Source organism: Pinus tabuliformis, chromosome 6 (assembly GCF_031772625.1).
Source record: "Pinus tabuliformis cultivar Carrire ecotype Pingquan chromosome 6, CPIR1, whole genome shotgun sequence".
NCBI lineage: Eukaryota > Viridiplantae > Streptophyta > Pinopsida > Pinales > Pinaceae > Pinus > Pinus tabuliformis.
This window is the reverse complement of record NC_142292.1, coordinates 619,747,717-619,761,713: the sequence shown is the minus strand read 5'-3', so window position 1 is coordinate 619,761,713 and position 13,997 is coordinate 619,747,717. Positions and strand designations below refer to the sequence as shown.

The following is a 13,997-nucleotide window of genomic DNA, read 5'->3' as shown; positions in this document are numbered from 1 at the left end:
GGATCAATCATGCTAAAATTCGGATTCATTTCTTTTCTCAAATATTCACTAGTAGCATACCATATCTCAATCGATTGACGTAAATTTTTGCCATTTTTCCACGGTGTACATTCCCATAATGATTCTGTTTCTCTGAAACAGAACCTTGTTGCTCCGCATCTTGGACGAGCCATCCTTTGGAAGGTGCTGTTTAAAAGATCATCAATTCCTAATGAAATAGCTGTATCAGTAGCTTGTTGAAAACCCGAAATCTTGAGTTGATCCAAGATATTTGATGTATATGTCATTCCGAAGTGATCTATTAATCTGCTAATAAGCTTTTTAATGTCAGTTTTATCCATCACTTTATTATAAAAGGGAAATTATCAAAGGGCAATCTAGTTCGTTCCTTCATAAGGAAAAATCTCCATATTTTCATGAGCAGGATTAAGCAATGGGTTCAAGCCGGTTATTCGAAGGCTTCCTCGATCTCTATATCTGCACTATTGAAAAAATCATAAGATCAATAGCATTAGATCCTGAGAGCTGGTAGTGATTTATGTGGGTGTTCAGAACAGGCAAACCCTTGTATGGCTTCTTCCATTTCTCGATTGAAATGAGTACGACCAACAGTTGTTCGAATGTATATATTAATGATTTCTCCCATTCTACCTTTTCTTATTCGATAATGTTCATGGATTTCGTGGAAAGTACCCAAAGATTCGTATTGAACTTTGATAGGCGCTTCTTGGTTTACTGAGGTAATGATATGTAAATCCACTTCCCCCCACCGGAGCCATAAGGGGCTGTATAAGTCAATTCGTTTCTATCGGTAAGCTCTGAGCACATCATCATAACTACAAGAGGAAGGTTTCTTACAATAAAGCTTTATTTTCTGAGTGATACGGATGGTACCTATTCCCATAAATACCTTGACTATTTTGGACCGTTGGTATATAAAGTCCAGGAAGCATATCCTAAGTCGGTATAGAAATAGGATCCCCGATAGTTGGAGACAAAAGATTTGTCTCAGAAAACATGAGTAAACGAGCTTCTGCTCTAGCTTCCAAAGATAAAGGTACATGGACGGCCATCTGATCTCCATCTATCAGAATTATCAATAATGGTCAATGTTCTTGGAGAACCTGTCGATAATTTGAGTCATGTAGATGCTTGCATAACATCTCCTATTCATAGACCTGCTCCCGCCTTTACAGAGTTGGATACAAAATTATCCATCTTCGAAACAGGCTTTAAAGTAGTAGATCTTTTGGCTCCTTACCGCCGTGGGGGAAAAATTGGTTTATTTGGAGGAGCTGGAGTGGGTAAAAGAGTACTCATTATGGAGTTGATCAACAACATTGCTAAGGCTCATGGAGGGGTATCTGTATTTGGAGGAGTAGGAGAACGTACCCGTGAAGGAATGATCTTTACATGGAAATGAAAGAATTAGGAGTAATTGATGAACAAAAAATCTAAGAATCAAAAGTGGCTCTGGTCTATAGTCAAATGAATGAACCCTCGGGAGCTCACATGAGAGTCGGTTTAACTGCTCTAACCATGGCCGAATATTTCCGAGATGTCAATGAGCAAGACGTACTATTATTTATTGATAACATCTTCTGTTTTGTCCAAGCGAGATCAGAGGTATCCGCCCTATTAGGCAGAATGCCTTCCGCCGTGAGTTATCAACCAACTCTTAGCACGGAAATGGGTTCTTTGCAAGAGAGAATTACTTCCAGAAAAAAGGGATCCATAACCTCGATTCAAGAAGTTTATGTACCTGCTAACGACTTGATTGACCCTGCTCCTGCTACGACATTTGCACATTCAGATGCTACTACCATACCATCGAGAGGATTAGCTGCGAAGGGTATCTATCCAGCAGTGGATCCTTTAGATTCAACATCGACTATGCTCCAACCTTGGATCGTAGGCGAAGAACATTACGAAACTGCACAAGGGGTTAAGCAAACTTTACAACGTTATAAGGAACTTGAAGACATTATAGCTATTCCTGGACTGGATGTAGATATATATCCATATCTATCTGAGATATGATCTGATCGACTGCGTAAGTCCACACGAATAGCAACCGATACCAGGGAGAGTATACGGAAAAGAAAGTTATTTTTGATCTGATATGATGAACTGATGAACGGCATCAGTCCTATATCTTGTTTCTGTGGACCTGGTGGAAAAGTGAGGGCTCAGCGGGAAGAGGATTGTACCACGAGAGAGTGAAGGGGTCAACCTGTTCCGAATAGACAACATGGATTTTGGAAATGTAGTTGTACTCTTACATCGAACCAAATCAAGAAGTATTTCCATCCACGGGGGTAAATATTTGCTTGCTAGATGAGAGGATAGCAGTGCTAGTTACAAATTCTGTTCCGGTAGGATTTCACTTTATTTCTATAAAGTAGTTAATGGTTGCATAGGGTCTTCTCCTTGGTGCAAGAAGAACAATTTGATCTGTATCATCTCTGTATAATCTTGACTCGATCTTGTTCTCCTTGTTCTTCCAAATAATATTGTGTTCTTTCCGTACACACCTTCTGTAAATATAATTGGGATTCTTACTCTGGGTTTTCATAATCAACATGATTGTCGTGAGTTGAGACGTTTATTAAAAGATCTGGACATTAGAATTAATCAAATAATTCCTGAAGGAGGATCTGTAGAGGATCTAAAAAATTTACCGAAAGCTCGGTTCAATTTAATTCCTTATCGTGAAGTGGGCTTAATGACAGCGATGTATTTGAATAAGGAATTTGGAATGCCTTATGTATCTACAACTCCTATGGGAGTTGTAGATATGCCGAGTGCATCCGACAGATAAAGAAATCTCTTGAGACCTTGACGACTCCTATTTTATGAGCAAAAGGGTTGATTACGAATCCTATATCGATGGACAAACTCGATTCATTTCCCAAGCTACTTGGTTCTCAAGATCTATCGATTGTTAGAATTTTACGGGGAAAGAAACAGTCATTTTTGGTGATGGCAACTCATGCTGCTTCAATCACTAAGATACTTGCTAGAGAGATGGGAATTCATGTGAGTTGTACAGGTACTTATTGTAAACATGATGCAAAATGGTAATCGTTTATAAAGCGTAGTGGATGACCAATTCCTGATGTATAAAATCGTAAGTATTTCATTGAAGTTTAACAAAAAAAACGCCAGAGAATGTATAGATGGAGATTTTTATGATGGATCTGGGCAACGCGGGAAAATTCTGGGGGATGAAAAAAAGATTTTTAGTTCCTCAATTTAGAAGATATTTTTCTTCCAAAACGTCGTAGAGAATTTCGAATCTTGCATCGGTTTGATCTGGAGAACGATCATGTAGGATTTTCCAATGGAAAAGACATACAAAATGATGAAGAACTCATGGAAGAGACCAACATCTTAGCGTAGATACAACACAAATAATTAAATGTTTTCTTTGGCCTAGTTATCGATTAGAGGATATTATTTGCATGAATAGATATTGGTTCAATACAAATGATGGGAGTCGATCCGCGATGTTGAGAATACGTATGTATCCCCTAACTGTCAATTGATAAATTTTTTGCTTCAATTCTGTTTTTGTAGAAAAAAAGAATGGATTGATTCAATGGAGTTTCAGGATATGGCAAAAATTGAACCAAACTATTCGTTCTGTTTCATCAATGGGAAAAGATGCTACATCTCGTATCATATTTTGCCATAGGTTAAAACCAGATGTTCCTCCAAGGAGATAGGAAGAATCCAACCATTTTTTCTTATGGTCGGATGGAACGAATCAGAATTATTATATGAACCATGAAAATGAAAGAATGGATCTAATTCTTTTTTTGGCTCGAAAAAAAATTAAGCCCTGGAAAAATTTGTGTTTTTTTTATGATCAATAATTTGTCCATTAGTTCATCTCTGATTCCCAATAAACAGAGAGGATCTGTTGAATCTCAGGTATTTTATTTAACCAATCGTGTCCTAAGACTTACCCAGCATCTGCAATTGCACGGAAGAGACTATTCATCCCAAAGGGGTTTGTGGAAAATTTTGAGCAAACGTAAGCAAATTCTAGTTTATCTATCCAAGAGGGATAAACTTCGTTACGATGATTTAATTGGTCAATTGGCTATCCGTGGGCTAAAAACCCGTTAATTTCGAAGTTTTCAATTCCAATCCAATTTTTAGAGATCTAGGATCCAGTCGTTCTTTTTTCTTTTTATTTTTCTCATTTAGAAAATGAATCGAAGAGGGGTTACACATGATCATGCTTGCTGAAAGACCCCGTGATGGTAAGTATGGGTCCTCATTATCCATTGATACATGTTGTTCTTCAACTTATTGCTAGATGGTAAACGAATTGATCCAATGTATGGGATTTCTCCAAATAATATCGAACTACCTGTTCCAAATTTCTATCCGCTGCCTGAATTTAATTCACTTGATAATGATCCACATCCGCGAAAATGACGTTGCAATCGGAGATTATGGATGCTCTATCCACAAAGTTTTTTAAATCCTCTTGCAAGATACTAGAGGTACATGTAGGTGTTAATATTATCAGATCGGGACCTTCCTCCTTATCTTTTCGAATAATATGATCCACAACTCTTTTTCGAGATCCACGTGCTAGTACGTGACGATCTACTATACCAGTCAGTTGCAAGAGTAAAATTTCTTTCCCGTTCTAACATAGAACACAATACATTAAAATAATCATCTCCTAGAGGAGCATGCATAATGGCATGAACATTTTTGAATGAACTAGCTACTCGTAGAGTTCCAATATGAGCAGGACCAGCATACATCCAATGGGCTAATTTCATAAATTGAACCTTATCTCAAATTGATCCTTATTCCCATCTTGCACCACAGATATATCCAGCAAGAGACTCTGAATTTTAGTATCTTGCAACAGGATTTAAAAAACTTTGTGGATAGAGCATCCATAATCTCCGATTGCAACGTCATTTTTGCGGATGTGGATCATTATCAAGTGAATGAAATTCAGGCAGCGGATAGGACTTTGGAACAGGTAGTTTGATATTATTTGGAGAAATCCCATACATTGGATCAATTCGTAACAGATGCACCTTCTGTAAATATAATTGGGATTCTTACTCTGGGTTTTCATAATCAACATGATTGTCGTGAGTTGAGATGTTTATTAAAAGATCTGGACATCAGAATTGATCAAATAATTCCTGAAGGAGGATCTGTAGAGGATCCGAAAAATTTATCGAAAGCTCGGTTCAATTTAATTCCTTATCGTGAAGTGGGCTTAATGACGACAATGTATTTGAATAAGGAATTTGGAATGCCTTATGTATCTACAACTCATATGGGAGCTGTAGATATGGCCGAGTGCATCCGACAGATAAAGAAATCTCTTGAGACCTTGGCGGCTCCTATTTTATCGAGCAAAAGGTTGATTACGAATCCTATATCGATGGACAAACTCGATTCGTTTCCGAAGCTGCTTGGTTCTCAAGATATATTGATTGTCAGAATTTTACGGGGAAAGAAACAGTCGTTTTTGGTGATGCAACTCATGCTGCTTCAATCACTAAGATACTTGCTAGAGAGATGGGAATTTGTGTGAGTTGTACAGTTACTTATTGTAAACATGATGCAGAATGGTTCAAAGAGAAAATTAAAGATTTTTGTGATGAGATAATCATCACAGATGATCATGCTGAAGTAGGAGATATTATCTCTCGCGTGGAACCCATGCTGAAGTAGGAGATATTATCTCTCGTGTGGAACCTCTGCAATATTTGGTACTCAAATGGAACATCATATTGATAAACATCTTGAAATTCCCTGTGGAGTTATTTCAGCCCCAGCTCATATCCAAAATTTTTCCTTGGGATATCGACCCTTCCTGGGTTACGAAGGTACTAATCAAATAGCTGATCTAGTTTATAACTCATTCACCCTGGGTATGGAGGATCATCTTCTAGATATTTTTTGTGGTCATGATACGAAGGAAATAATGACTAAATCCTTATCCACAGATATTAGTCCAATTTTGGATTCTCTTTTTTTTTATCTGTCCATGAATGGTATGCTTGTAACAATAGGGACAAAATTTATTTGATTCCAATCAAATAGGTGTATTGCGTCGATTTTTCTGAGTCGTATATCTAGAAATCCCCAGGAACCTTTTATAAGCACTATCTTGGGTACAACTAGTGCACTCCAAAGTAATTGTTACTCTTATATGTCCGCTCTTGGCCCTAAACTTACTCTGAATATTGGTTTTGCTTTTCGACCTCAAAAATAAAAAGGGAAAAGGGGATAGAAGTTGATAGCCAGAGAACCTACGGTGAAACATTTGAAAGTAAAAAAGTGATTGATTAGGAGTGAGTTTTCAGTTTTACTTACAAAATTGAATGTGGAAAGAATCTTTAGATCGATATTTCTACTTGAATTCTACCCCCTTCCAGTCCTAAACTTAGATCCTTTTTGGGGTTGAATGCACTAATTTCTCCAAGAGGTAGGAGAAGTCAATCTAGCATAATCCTTTTTCCCTTGGCTTTAAGGGGAGGAAAAAAATTAAAAAAAGGAAAGAATAAGAGCATCTGGAAAAAAACGATTGATTTCTATCAATAGGGCGGCTAACAAACTGACGCATAAAATAGCTAACACAGGCGCTGTGGAAAGATAGGTCTTTAGATCTTGCATTGTAAATTCTCCTTATTGATCATAATGTGTAAGTGATTCAACCGTATCAATAGTTATGAATCCTAGAGAAAACTCGGAACTGATGAATATATATAATGTGATCCGGGCTGTGGTCCTATTTATAGAAAAGGAAAAAGATGTTTCATCACCATAATGAATAGTGATATTCTAGATAATAGACCTTACATGTATAAAGTCTTTTCACTCATGAGACCGAAGAGAAATGAAGGTGGAAAAATGTGGGAAACATATTTCGAATTCTATAAAATAAAATTAAAATAACATTGTCTAATGATTAGAAGGGATGTAGCGCAGCTTGGTAGCGTGTTTGTTTTGGGTACAAAATGTTGCAGGTTCAAATCCTGTCATCCCTACCTTTCCCTTCTTTTCTATGGAAAGAAAGGAATGAAAGATCATTTGATATCAATTCGACGGGAACATCAAATAATTGAATCGTATCAGATGCGAAAGTGTTTTCTCTAAGGGTATCAACAAAAGGTATTTAGCCATCTGATCAAAAACAAAGTATGATTCAGTTGTAGCTTATAACGTCAGTGAGAACAAGAAACACTATACGCCAGAGGAATTCTCTGATATAAAGTAGTAACTCCTTGCTAAGAGCGCCATATACCATCCACAGCACACTTCCAAGGAAAGCAAAGAAGGAGAAATAGAAGCTGGGCATGAATTCCATGCTCTTGGTTTGAATTACCGTTCTCTGCAGTTTAAGAAACTCGGTAAGAAATATTAACAATAAATGCCATGTTGTACACGTAACAATAAAAAATCTAAACGTATGGATGCGCCATTATAAAGAGCTAATGCAGTGTAAAGCTTACAATTACAGATAGTGGAGAAGCGTAGAGAATGGCAGTTGCCAATAATCCTGCAGTTCCTACAACGGCCTTCCTTTTGTTGTGATCATGGACAGCCAAAAAGGAAGTTGTTGCAACAGTTCCAAACACCATCAACACGCCTATAACCATTCCTCCCATTTTCCTCTGCAAGAAATATTCATTGAACATTAACTGATTTTGAACTGCCAAATGATTCCAAGGATCTATGTCATGTTGATTGACAAAAATAGGCCTTATGGAACCTCAAAACTATTTGCAGCAAATAAATATGACAATATAATACCTTGGGTTTAGGTGGAGCGAAAGTGAGATAGATGCAAATAAAGCAGCACTCAAGTAGGATGCCAACAGCATTGACAACCATAACAATAATGTTTTCCCACCCATTGCTGATTAGAGGCAATCCATACCACGTGTACAGAATGCAGTTGTACAACGCTATTGCGTATGGAAAGCCTGAAAAACTCTCCGTACTTCTCATTTGGATTAACTTCTTGAATGTAGTTCTGTTCAGGGTTAAAATATTATCATCGTTTATTAATACCATGAACCTCTCTGACTTTCTCATTTGAATAACTCGCTTCAAGTACTATTCAGGGCGATTACACTAAATAATATCAGAAATTAATAATATGGGTTATTCTGTGATAACTATTACACTTACATAGATGCTCCGTACATAAGAAGAGCAATGGCACTTCCTGTAAAGTCATGTAAGATAAACCATACGCTGACGTTACTATATAGTTCAGCTACAGTTTAACAGGAACTAGAATCTAAACATTCAATCTATACGTCCAACTTGAAAACTATGACGTTTATAATAACAGAAAAAAGAGAGCAAACATAATATTGCGGAGTATGGTAGCGTTGACGAACCTAAAATGCCAGCCCCTAGACGTACAAAGTTATTCATCGTTTCTACGTTCTGGAAACGCGAAACTCTGTGTCTGCCGGATGGTTAAACTTAAAAGCGAAAAACGAGGGGGTGAAGATACTATAGTGTGGGGTGCATACTTATAGCTCTGGTGTAAATTTTACTTCCATTCGTTGAAAGGTTCCGGGAAGGTGATCTCTACGGGTCCCTGCACGTATATTGTCACGTATTCGACAACAGAGCAAAAGACGAGATGGTAGCATAAAAATATCACAAAGGCTGGGTAAACATTCGAGTACAGTAAGGTAAGAAAACATAGATCCGCATCGATTATGATATTCCACTGGGTTAGGTTCATCTGGTTTGGTTTGGTTTTGTTTAGACTAATTAGGTTTCCAATTTTTCCACCTAGAAAATCATGAAAATTTCCATATGATTTTGGTAAAATTAGGAAAAAAAATTTGTAAATATAGGTTAGAGTGGTCAAGCTCTAAAATTTTTGGCGCCCATAGTTTTTGATATCGAGCTCTAAAATTTTGGTGGCTCATGGCTTTTGATGATACTAAATCCATTTACATGATCTAAAACACAATTACAAAGCTTTAAAATTTAGGTGGCCATGAATTTTTTATGTCAAATTCCAAAATTTTCATGGCCAAGTGTTTTTGATGTCAAACTCCAAAATTTTGGTGGCCCAAAGTTTTCAATAATACTAAATCCATTTTTCACATAAAAACAATTAGAACACTCTAAAATTTTGGTGGCCAAGAGTTTATGATATCAAACTCCACAATTTTACAAATGTCTAGGGTTTAGTGTCCCAGATTTTAGTTTATTGTCTAGGGTTTGCTCTAGTTTGGAAATGCCACTCAGTGCTGCCTTTAGGAATGCTTTGATGGTTGTTGCCTTTTAATTTCCCGTGGCTTTTCTTTACGTCATTCTGCCTAGGTACGCATAAGCATTATTTTCTTTCAATTGAGAGTTAAAAAAATGTTTTCTGTTCATTTTTATTATTTTGGTGCTTTTATGATGTATGGTTTTTTACCTTATAAGTTTATAATCCCAATTAAAAAAATAGAAATCAATAAAATTAAGGTCTTGAGTAGTATGACATCCCCTATATTATATTGTAAATAATAAAATTTATTGATGATAAAAATAAGAAATATAGATCAAAAAATTTAATTAGTTTACATTTAAATTTTTTGAAATAAAATTTATGTAGCTCAAATTAAGTAAATATGTCTTCCCCATTCTTGATGAAATATCAATTTGACTTAAAATCTTAAACTAATCTACTTTAAATTTAAAATCATCATAACTATAAATTTTCTATGTCGTCCAATTAGTTTCAACATTATGCTACATTTAAATTAAATTGTTTACATACTAATTTTTTAGAACATAGCCTAAAACATTGAAATGTATTTTACTCGTGATATACAACTACCAAGTAAAATGGGTTATTATAAACACTCACCATAAAACTATTAAAAAGCATGTTATTATAAACCTAAAAATTTACGTAGTCCTCTCATTATCCCAACAACAAATATTCCTAATCATAAAAATCATCATTTCCTAAATCATAAAATCTAATTTTCCTAAATCATAAAATCTAATTACCCTTTAAGTATTGTACACGCAACACTCAAACAACATGAAATGTAAAGCATGAAAGGATATAAAATTCTAAAATCACATAGTTCGTGTTCCCTGATGTCATTGAAAAAGGTAAGGTCGCCAGAGTGTAATTGAGCTCTTATCGAGGAATTATATCCAAGTTAAGGTGGTGAGAGAGTAAGTGAGCTCTTATCTGGGAATTATAACTAACTTAGTTCTTATGTGGCCATACAAATTACATCTAAGTTCTCTATTGTCCAAGGTAGGCGTGGGATTCAGGGTAGTGAGAAAGAAGGCGAGGTAGCATAGTTCACGAAATGGGTAGGGTAATAGCCCAGAATATTTGATTTGCGTCACCCCCGTATTTTGAGAAAATAGTTATGGGATAATAAAGAATAATATAAGAATATGCTTATGAAATTAAGGAGTCCACCTTAAACATGTAAATAATATCAATGGTAATATATAGTATATTATATTATATTTCATTCTGAATCAGTTTTATGTTACCATCATGTTACCCACTAACAAAGTAAAAGCTATTCCATGAACAATCGTAAAAGCTATTACACAAACAATTTTTCATGTGATACGTACTATGATAAATGTAATTGATATATTATATCAATTATATTAATAAATTTGGTTGAAATATTGATAGATATTAATGGTATAAATTTAATAATAATTATTATATTATTATATCCATAATAATAAAATAATATTATAATATTAATGAAATAATTATAATAATTATAATTACAATTTATAATAATAATTATTATATTTTAATAATATGATAATATTATCTATATCAATATAAATCCAATGCATTATAAACCCATGTAATAATATTAAATCTAAAGGATTAATATTATCAATCTAACCATTATTATAGAAAATCTAAGAGATTAATACATCCAATAGTCTAATATTAAAAATTCAAGAGATTAATATTGAGAACACAAGGTATTAATATTATAAACTAAAGGGAATGTTAATATTATACATATTCATGCTAAACCCTAAGATGAATATTAAACACTAGGATTAATATATTAAATGTTGGTAATATTAATAGGATTAGTATTATAAACCCTTCAATTTTTTAAATATGATTCATAAAAGCCTAGAAATATATTAAAAAAACAATTTAGAGTGATTTGAAAGATTTGAAAGAATATTTTCATAAAATTTTAAAGAATGTTTCCATGAAATTTTGTGTTTATTTATTTTTCTATTTTCAAACAATTCAATAATTTATTTTCCTAAAATAGTAAATAATATTATTATAATAGTAAATATTTGCATGTTATAGAAATTAATTTTTAATTTGAATTGAAGTTATCAAATTTTGACTTATTATTTATAATTATTAAAAATAGCCCAAGGAAGGGAGGTTTTGTTAAAGCTTTCGTCAAAGATGGTAAGGGTCGTAAGGTTAAGACTGACACATTTGATCGACATTCAGGAGCTCACCTCTGCTTCATCCAAGGGACGATAGAAAATATTGTGAGAATCCCGAGGAAACATAATGTTCCCCCAACCTTTAGACCCCTCAACACCATTAGAGGCTCCCTAAATTCGGTTAAAGACCAGGTGAACCCTGTGGATTTTGAAATGCGTTTATGTCATCCCATGTTCGTGTGGGTCCTCATACATAGGAGAAATGGGTTGGTCTATTGACCAAAGGGTTAAAGAACATGTTGTTGTTATCAAACTTGGGAGGACCAAATCCTGGGCTTTAGCAGAACATGCAGTGAAGACCAAGTATCACATATGCATTGTGGAGGTTAAGCTCTTTGCAAAAATTTCTTATTTCATCAGTGCAAGTTTAGGGAAGCCATTGGAATTGAGGGATCGTCTAATAACGTTAGTAGGGATGATGATTTAAAAATTAGTAACTGTTTGATTTCTGCCCTCTCCTCTTACTCTTTCCCCTCTTTTTATGAGCTTTTTATCCCTTTTTGTTTTATAGAGGATTCCCCCTCTCTTATTATTTATTTTTATTGTTTTTTAGTAATATTATGTATTTGTGATGAATTTCAATTATTACTATTAACATTTATTATTATTATTAATAATATTTTTTTTCTTAACACCGTCTTTTTATTTTCTATATAATTTTAAATGGTTTTCATTTTATTATTGTTTTTTTATTCCCTTTTTTTTTGTGTGTGTGTGTATGTATGTATATATATATATATATATATATATATATATATATATATATATATATATATATATATATTAATAATTGGTTATATTTTTATTTTTATTGTTTTTAATGCACGCACTCACTTTTTATTTTTATATATTTATTTATCCTCTTTATTATTTATTTATTTATATTTTATTTAGTTTAGTTTAGTTATTTAGTTATTTATATATTTTTATTTTATTTTATTTTACTCAATTTTTCTTATTTGGATAATCAAATAAATAAATAGATTAATAAATAAGGAATGAATAAGCTAATTAATATATTAAATATTTATTTCAATAAATTAAATTATTATTTACTAATTATTTAAGAAATTTAATGTAAATAGAATTTTGGTTGGTTTATAATATTATATATATATATATATATATATATATATATATATATATATATATATATATATATATATATAAATTTCGCTCCCTATTCAAATATAGTCGTTTTCCTCTAACCGTTAGGTTGACCTATCATCTTATTTAAACTTCCTCTGAGATCTGCCTCTTCATCTTGCCCTGTAGATGGACAACACTCGGTGGTTCGAAACGCGTTGACCAAATACTCTCTATGTGATTTTTCCTAAAATTTTCTTGAATTAACAAATGAATGAATATTATTAATTTATATTAATAAAAATATTATTATTATCATTATTATTTAAAATAATAATATTATTAATAATATTATTTAAAATAATAATCTAAATATTAAAGTATGGACCTCATCAGCAAGTCGAACCAGGGGGTGGTTTTGCCTTGTGCTAGGAGGAGGAGAGAGGAAAAAAAATCGAGTCAACTAAAGGCTAGTGTAAAAACATCACCCATGGTAGTTGTGTCTATGATAACAATTTTCTTGAGTAGGTTTCTTCTTATAAATATGTGGGTATTAACTTTCCTCATCGGCTCCACTCAAATTATAGCATCGAGAAAATAATTATTGGAGGTTTCAAAGCTTATTATGTGCTAGAAAACAATTGTAAGGCAGTTGATCTTTACATTTGGAGTAAAAAAAGTTCCTCTTTGAGACTCTCATCCTGTCTGTTATCTTATAGATATGTGAAGTTTGGGGGTGCAGTATATATAGCGAGTTGTGGAGAAATATTGAGATGATCCAAAAGCAGTTCATAACCTACAACCTCAACATCAAGGGAAATAATCCGTATCATATCCTCTTCATCGAAGTTGGCCTATCCCCCATTGAAAGTGCGACTATGTTTACATATCTGATATATAAGAAGAGGCTTCACAATATGGAATCCAAGAGGCCCCCAAAAATTGCTTCTAACTTTAGTCAAAACCCACACATGTGCCCCAAGCTTGGGTGGCATTAGGATGCTCAGTATTTTCTAAAACTTTGGGGGATTAAGCAGGAGATCATCATGGGAAGCAAGGACAATATCAAAGATACCATTAACCCCAATTTTAGGGACAAGATGTGGGATGTTAAGAAGATGGAGGATAAAAGGAAGCTAAGGTACTATAAGGAGGTGATCAACCCCACCGTTGATAAACATAATTATCTCTCTATGTTGACTAGCACTAAGAGTAAAATGAATATTGCTAGGATTAGAACAAAATCTCATGAACTTCAGAGTTACACCAAGTGATCGTCTACTCCCAAGACTCCCTAGGATAATAGAATTTTCCAGATTTGCAATACTAAGAAGGTGGAAGATGAAAATAACTTCCTTCTAGACAATCATGGCTTCCCGACACAATAATGGGAAAACAATGGGCTCGATGCCGTTGATGCA

At 33.8% G+C, this 13,997-nt stretch overlaps 1 pseudogene; it reads right to left on the bottom strand.

Moving 5' to 3' along the window:
* Positions 1-7,198: 7,198 nt before the first annotated feature.
* On the bottom strand, positions 7,199-8,004 carry LOC149260111 (bidirectional sugar transporter SWEET3 pseudogene; annotated as a pseudogene).
* Positions 8,005-13,997: the final 5,993 nt, after the last annotated feature.